The following is an 8,757-nucleotide window of genomic DNA, read 5'->3' on the forward strand; positions in this document are numbered from 1 at the left end:
GTGAAAAACCAGGTATGTCGAGGCGACAGCGTCTGAATGAAACAGCACCATGCTTGGAGCATATATTTAAGCTGGATTGGAAGGGGGGGAAAGGGGCGCCTTGACAAAAGAATTTGCATATGAAGAGGAATTTAGCATATTTATGGGAAATGCAGATATGTGATTAGTACTACTTATGCCCGTGCATTATGCAGGATTAGCAGCATCAAAGGGAGGGGATATGGAAAATGCAGGTATGTGATTAGTACTACTTATGCCCGTGCATTATGCAGGATTAGCAGCATCAAAGGGAGGGGATATGGGAAATGAAGGTATGTGATTAGTACTACTTATGCGCGTGCATTATGCAGGATTAGCAGCATCAAAGGGAGGGGATAGGGGTAGCATTAATAAAGGGAAGGTGTGTTAATAGTATGTAGCTGCAGTAACTAAAACCACCACGTAAACAACTAAAGTATAAACTACATAGTATCATCAGTATACTAAATATACTCTACAATAAGCTGAGTTACTAACAGTAAGTAATACATTACAATTCTACGTCGTAAAAAACATAATATGCTTCCATCTAAACTTTATTCTCTTACATCACACGAGTCTACACCGTACTATATACTGCCATAGACAAACCCAACATTAAATTATATACTGTATTGCTATAAACCACCAAATACCTTATACATTGTAATATTACACTATGTATTATTCTACCCACCCTAATGTATAGCACACTGCTGTATATTCACTATACAATTACGATACTATATATTACTTTGTACATTGTATTAAGCATATAAATTGTATACTATTTGTTATTATACACTGTACCATTATGCACGGGCATAAGTAGTACTAATCACATACCTGCATTTCCCATATCCCCTCCCTTTGATGCTGCTAATCCTGCATAATGCACGGGCATAAGTAGTACTAATCACATACCTGCATTTCCCATATCCCCTCCCTTTGATGCTGCCAATCCTGCATAATGCACGGGCATAAGTAGTACTAGTAATAGGTTTTTACCCTTTCAACTGGTACAAAAACTGACACCTTATACAAGGCATCACATTTGCAATAACCACAACACAAGCAGTCAAAATGCAAACAAAAAGAAACAACTCTGATGATGATAATGATATGCACTGTCCTTGACGTTGATTGGTCCACACCCGAGACAGCTTTTCTTAGAGCCTAGTCTCCATTGGTGTTGGACCAGATGACGCCAAAAGGCGTACAACTCAAAGACAGCACACTATCAGAGTATTGAGAGCTCGGGGAAGCATTTACACTATGAGACCTCCTTTACCAGTGGCAATATATAGTAATAGGTTTTTACCCTTTCAACTGGTACAAAAACTGACACCTTTATACAAGGCATCATATTATGTTTGCAATAACCACAACACAAGCAGTCAAAATGCAAACAAAAAGAAACAACTCTGATGATGATAATGATATGCACTGTCCTTGAAGTTGATTGGTCCACACCCGAGACAGCTTTTCTTAGAGCCTAGTCTCCATTGGTGTTGGACCAGATGACGCCAAAAGTACTAATCACATACCTGCATTTCCCTGGGTTTTCACCTGAGGACGGCTGCTTGCGTTGTGGCCGAAACGTCGTGAGAATTATTTTATTATGTTTTATTTTTTATTATTTTATTACTTCCCTTCTACGTGACTTTACCGAAAGAACCAAGAAGATGAATCCCTGCAGTCACAGAGACGATCACCCCTCTCTGTACCTGTGTTGCTCTCTCTATGTATCTTGGTGATATCTGTCTGATCATATGTCTGTCTATAGTTTTCTGGTTAGATTTTATGTCGCTATTTCATTATACCTGATGATGATTGCTTGTGTTGCAATCGAAACGTCGTATGCTATTATTTAATTTATTATTTTATCTTTATACTTGACTTTACCGAAAGAACCAAAAAATAATTCCTGCAGTCACGAAAGCTCCAAAATTAAGATTTAGTCACGAAACCTTTAAATCGAAAAATAGGTGGGGTCCTCTACATGGACCCCACCCCCCATCATTCATAATCATAAACAGGTGACGTCACTCCGCATGAAGAAGGTGGAGCGGAAACAAACATTTGTTTACGCAAATTAGACTGCAGGAATCCATTCTCTTTGGTTCTTTCGTTAAAGTCACGTAGGTAGAAAATAACATAAATCACGACGTTTCGGGCGCAACAGCGTGGTTTGCTGCTGAGGCAGACTGTTTTAAAAGGTTGGAATATAATCGTCAGCGGGAGCATGAGGGCTGGTGTGTGCGAGTGAGTGAAGCCCGACCCTGTACGGCGGTAAGTCAGCCACGTCTCCCCGAGAGGGCGCGGGAGGGCCGACCACGCGATCGGCGACGGTGGAGGAGAGAGTGGAGGGGGCGGACGTCGGCCTCCACCTGCCCAGCGAGGGCGGTGGGGCGGACGTCGGCCCCCACTAATTCCAATTGTTTTCAACCCCAGCGAGCGAATGCGGAAGATAAGTGTATCAGAGCAGTGCATTGCTAGTAATTGAACGTCCGTGAAATACCGTGCTACTGTGACATTACGTTAGGTGTTTGATGACTTAGTTGCGTGCAACAACCACTGCCATTAATACAGTGCCACAGTGAAATGCAGTGAAGTGTTTGATGACATGTTTTTTCAATATTCCCTGCCATTACATTTAGACAAGAATAAATTATACTCTGATCAATTTATTCAAAACTCTAATGCTTCTCTTTGGTTTTCGTTATTTGCTTAGTTACTTCAGACAGTATCAGCACGCGACTTTCTTCACTCTTCGCTATCAAGCGTCCATCGGTGAAGATAAATTTGTCATAATTGGGTTTTTACCATTCTATCTGGCAACAAAACTGACACCTTTTTTACAAGGAGTAATGTTTGCATAGACCACAATACCTGTAGCCATAATGCAAACAAAAAACATAACTCTGATAATATATGCACTGTCCTGGAAGTTGATTGGTCCACACCCGAGACAGCTTTCCTTAGAGCCTAGTCTCACATGGGTTTGACCAGATGACGCCAAAAGGCGCACAACTCAAGGACAATGCACCATCAGAGTATGAGAGCTCGGGGTAAGCATTTACACCATTGGAACCTCATTTGCCAGTAAAAAATATGATAATTGGTTTTTTACCCTTCTATCTGGCAACAAAACTGACACCGAGTCATGGTTGCATATGTAATATTGTAAATTACGGCGGGAGACCACTTGACGGGTAGCACTCTTTATTAACACTTGCCGTAGCCACAATAACACGTGTGGTCAACTACAGTTCACGCTACACGTTCCACCTGGCTACACACACACGGGCTCTCCAGCCCCGTAGCTTCCAGGGGAACTCACAGACCCACCCCAGCCGGGGTATGGATCACGACCACTGGGTCCCGCAGCCCGGCCCTCCCAAGGACGTCCGGCCGCGGGTCCCAAGGTCCCGCCTCTGAGCCACACAGGGTCCCGGCCCTTACAAGGACAGCGGGGCTAGGGGTCTCAGGACCCTATCTCTTCCTCCTCCGTCTTCCGTCTTCACTGGTTACCAACTCCCCGAGCGCCCACGCGCATCGCCCTTTTATGCCTATGCGGACCGCGATGTGAGCACCCACTCTAGTTGACCAATCACCACCCGCTGCCACACGATCCCTTTTGCCAGCGCGTGTCACCACCACATAACCAATCACCCCGCGCTGCCACACGATCCCTCACTGTCAGCGCGCGTCACCAATACACAGCCAATCACCACGCGCTGCCACACGATCCCTCACTGTCAGCGCGCGTCACCAATACACAGCCAATCACCACGCGCTGCCACACGATCCCTCACTGTCAGCGCGCGTCACCAATACACAGCCAATCACCACGCGCTGCCACACGATCCCTACTGCCAGCGCGTATCACCACTACACATAGACCACAATACCTGCAGAGTTATGTTTTTTGTTTGCATTAATCAAAGTTGATCAATTATTGATGAAATTTTAACTCATTCTCAATTTATTTCTGGCAATTATGTCTCCATTCCAAACAAGGTTAGAATCGCGTCACAGAGTCCGTGTGTGAGTGTCATGATAGTCAATTCAGAAGGTGCCCGGTTCATAACTCAGTGGTTCTTAGCAGCCCCTGCCCTGTCTCCAGCCGAGACCCGACTCACACGGACACCCACAGACTCACAGAGGTCTATAGCCTCAGACACCTGAAGACTCGAAGACCCACAGACTCATGCGGTGGCCTACAAGACTCGCATGGAAACTCAGTCCTGCACGGAAACCCACAGACACTCGTGTCTACGAGGCTCTCCAGCCTCTTCACCCCGACAATGCCAAGCTGCCTTGAATAATAATTCATTATAGGCAATCCTTGACTTACGAACGTGTTCCGTTCCTGAGACCCGTTCGTAAATGGGACGGTTCGTAAGTCGCAACGCACTGCACTGTATTTAAATGAACATACGGTGAGTGCTATAAAATGTGTTACAGTTCAACAAAAAAGGGAAGCATCGTTAAACTCAAATACGTAGAAAACTGCGTCCTTTGCATGTAATACATATTGCGTAGTAAATGAAACAAAATAATTATTTGGTTCTTTTCGGTTAAGTCACGTCTAAAAATAAAATAATAAATTAAAATAACATATTACGACGTTTCGATTGCAACACAAGCAATCATCATCAGGTATAAAAGAAATAGCAACAAAAATCTAACTAGAAAACTATAGACAGACATACAAGCAGACAGACATCACAACGGCACACAGAGAGAGGACACAAATCGGCACAAAGAGAGGGGTCGTTTCTGTGACGGTCCCTTAAATATAGAGAGGGGGGGCGGGGACGGAGAGAGGGAGGGGGCAGAGAGAATTAGCATATCAATGAGTGTACGGCAACGTACTGCTGTTGCAAGTAATCTTAATTTAGGAGCTTTCGTGACTGCAAGATTGAACCACTTCTACGGGGAAGTTTTAAGCTTATCCTTTTTCTTTCTGGCTATTTGTTCTCTCTGCCTGTGTCCTCTCTTTGGAATTTTCACACTTAAAATTCTAACTTAGCAAATTTTGAAACACGTAATCAACCAGGCTATGCGTTAATTGTGTGTTAACCGACTCTCTGTGTTGTATTACATCACATTTCGATATTTTGCTAGGTTATTTAATTTTCGTGTGCCTGTCTCCTAATTTTCAATTTTGCGTGCCCGTTTTCAATTTTGCGTGCCCGTTCCACATTGTCATCTTACTTGCAACAGCAGTACGTTGCCGTACACTCATTGATATGCTAATTCTCTCTGCCCCCTCCCTCTCTCCGTCCCCGCCCCCCCTCTCTATATTTAAGGGACCGTCACAGAAACGACCCCTCTCTTTGTGCCGATTTGTGTCCTCTCTCTGTGTGCCGTTGTGATGTCTGTCTGCTTGTATGTCTGTCTATAGTTTTCTAGTTAGATTTTTGTTGCTATTTCTTTTATACCTGATGATGATTGCTTGTGTTGCAATCGAAACGTCGTAATATGTTATTTTAATTTATTATTTTATTTTTAGACGTGACTTAACCGAAAAGAACCAAAGAATAATTCCTGCAGTCACGAAAGCTCCTAAATTAAGATTGAAACAAAATAAATCCACAATAAATATAAAACAAATCCTGAAGGGTTGTAATGAGTCCCTACAACTGCACATACAGATGGACGCTCGAGCGCGTACACACAAAGACAGATCCTCCGTATAGCCTTAACACAGTCGAAGCACGTGCTGTTAGCAAGGTGGGGACAGCACACGAGGGGATAGGTAGCCAGCACCACGCCCGCCTGCATTTGTCTCCCTAGTAACGTTGTTTTACACACCACACCAGACACTCATTTGAGGCTGAGTCGACCTAGGGAGGCCCAGAACCAGATCAGATAATAGTGACCGGTGTTGACCGTGAGCGGGAATCGAACTCAGGTCGCTGGGTGCAAAGCGTGCTAACCACTGCGCCACCAATCCCCACAAACACACGGGGGCACGTGCACACAACAACAACCACCATTCGCCACGAAGTGGCGGCGACGTCACCACGGCGCTTGTGCCAGGCTATGTGTACGTTGAGGCCACGTGAAGTGCCGTACGCCCGCCGGCAGGAGGTCACGGGTCGTCTGACTGAGATGAATGGCCGATGACGCGCACACAGACCCTCGTGCACACTCAATTGCACACCAAACCGACTTACAAACACACTCCCAGCGCGAGCCTGTCTCGTTACATCTCATGCAGGATCACTACGCTGAACAAAATAGTTCCGCAGTTTAGTTTGCAAAGGCGATTTCGCGTTTTAAGACAATGTAAAAAATAGATATTTCATGGAAACTGATTCGTAAGTGCAGGTGTTTGTAAGTCGATGACTGTCTGTCCTTTACTTCACAGGACAAATTACTCACGAGTCTCGTCATGGAGAGTATAAGTTATAACATAAAGACAATTAATCTCTTTTCCATACCTGTCGCTTCACATAATAAGTTTTACTCATCCCATCAGCTACATGGCCTTATGTGAGTGCATCTAGTCAGCAGCATTGGTTCAAGACAAGAATACATCTGGACCAGTTTGGACATTCAATGTCTCATCAGCGGAGTCACGCTCGCTTGAACCCAGCTGGTGAACTACCAGATACAGTATCAGGCAAGGATCCACATTAAGATACGGTTCCAATTGATTGTGTAAAGACTCGGACGACAAAGTACTAGAAGCCACTTTTATTAACGCAACAACTAGGCCCGAGCTTCATGCATGATCTTGAAGCTATACTTTCCCTCAAACGTCCCCTCCCCTTGTGTTCTGCCCTTTTACACCGTTCCAGTCCCCTTTCTCGAATGTTCCCTCGCTGTGTTTCTCTTAGCCAATCGCTGTCCTTTCCCTCTCATGGATCCCAACCGTCGCCTCTGGGTTCCACTTTTGTTTCCCGCCGTTTCTCATTCAATCTCTTGTTCTCCAATCACTTCAAAAGCCCTGCCTCCCGACCAAACCCCGTGGAGGCCTCTTCCCGCTAATCGGAGACCTGCCGGTTTATCTTTGCAAAGCCATTAGGCTGCACATTGGCTTGGGGTCATTTTTCGGTCATTGCACTTGTATTTGGAGCGACCGATCTCTTTTGTCCCTCACTAAGCCCTCCCCCCACCCCTGTGATCAGTCGCGTTGCCGTTCCTTTTCCCTCCTGGATCCCCTCCATGGGAATACACTCCCACTCCACGTCAAACAGGGCAATTTCACTCGCCATTTTTCATCCTCCCTTAAGACTCATCTTTTTTTAACAGTGTATCCCTCTACTACTTCCTGTCCTCATCCTTAAAACCTTAACCATCCTCCCCCCTTCCCTCTCCTAACCTGGCCTCCCTCCCTTCCCCTATCATCACCCTTCCTTGCCATCTCTTACCCTCTCCAACACTCAAATCCCATTCCTTTTCCCCATCAGCTAGTACTAATGTCCAATATATCATTCTTGTAAAGTGTTTTGATGAAAGCGCTTTGGTAAAAGTGCGTATATCAAATCGCTATATAAAATCCTAGGTAAGATAAGATTTAGGAGGGGGGGGGGTAAAAGTAAATTTTTAACAAGAGATGTGTACAGCACAGCGATAACTGCATAATGCCAAGTCACGGGCGGAGCTTTTACAGCCCGAGTTGCATAAACAGTGAGAGCCTTTGACTGGCACCACATTTAATGACGCAGTGAGAGCCCTGGCTGACATCAGCAGGGTGCGAGGGAGAGCGGTGCACGGCAAGCGCGGAGAAGGCTCCGTTGGAAAGCGAGCCGCGCAGAGCGTGCAGAGAGTGAAGGCGGGACAGAAACTGAAGCAGAGGCCAGGAGGAGGAGGAGAAAGAAGAGGAAGAGCGCTAGGGCTGAGGGCACTCAGTGGGTGGCGGTTGTGTCCAGGTAGAAGAGAGGATGGCGGGTGCAGGCAGACGGGACTGCAGGGGGCGGTGGGGGTAGCACATGCAGCACTGTGAGATGCGTCGTGGGTGTTGTTCACGTTTGTGTGAAGTCGTTGACCCGTTATAATAATGATGTGACCGTTAACCTCCGACGAGGTCGTTAATATCGATCCAGTGCTGACGCAATAACGATGGTGATGCACTCCCAGAAGAGCGTGTGGCTGACGGGAAGGGTGAATATGCCCTTCTATTTGTGGTGTGGAGGAACAGATATGGACAAGAGGCCGTTTTAGACTTCTTGTTTGAGCTCACTCAAAAAAGGGAAAAACGTCTCTGCCGCGTCTCCGGCTTCGCTAAAAAAAAGATTCCGCTTCTGCACTCCTCGGGACGCTGCAGGGAGAGTCGTGACCTCGTGACGACACGGCAGCTCATTAGCATAGGGCTCCACTCGGCTTCCCGAGCCACGCCACGCAGAGCCACGGGGAGCCACGCCACGCTCGTTTGAGCCGGCCGCCAGGTGTTGCACTCTGCAAATTTCTCGCGCTAATTCCAAAGAAATGTACTTGCGGTGATAATTCGTTTAAAATTGCACCATAATGTGTGCTTCTAAAGCTATCTTTTCGCTGAACATTATACATGCACTCTTCTTTTCAAGGTGCAGAAAAACGTTGCAAAGTTGTATAATATGTAATAAAATATGTGCGAAGTGCATCAGTAATTTTGCGTTGCGTCCCACGTTTGCTTATTGTCAGCCACATTTTCAGTCAATTTCAGGCAATTTCAGTAAAACATCAAACATCGAATGTGGCAAAAAATATAATCGGTTTCAGCCTCCAAAATCCTTTGGAAGC

Source organism: Lampetra fluviatilis, chromosome 32, assembly GCF_964198595.1.
Source record: "Lampetra fluviatilis chromosome 32, kcLamFluv1.1, whole genome shotgun sequence".
Classification (NCBI taxonomy): Eukaryota; Metazoa; Chordata; class Hyperoartia; order Petromyzontiformes; family Petromyzontidae; genus Lampetra; species Lampetra fluviatilis.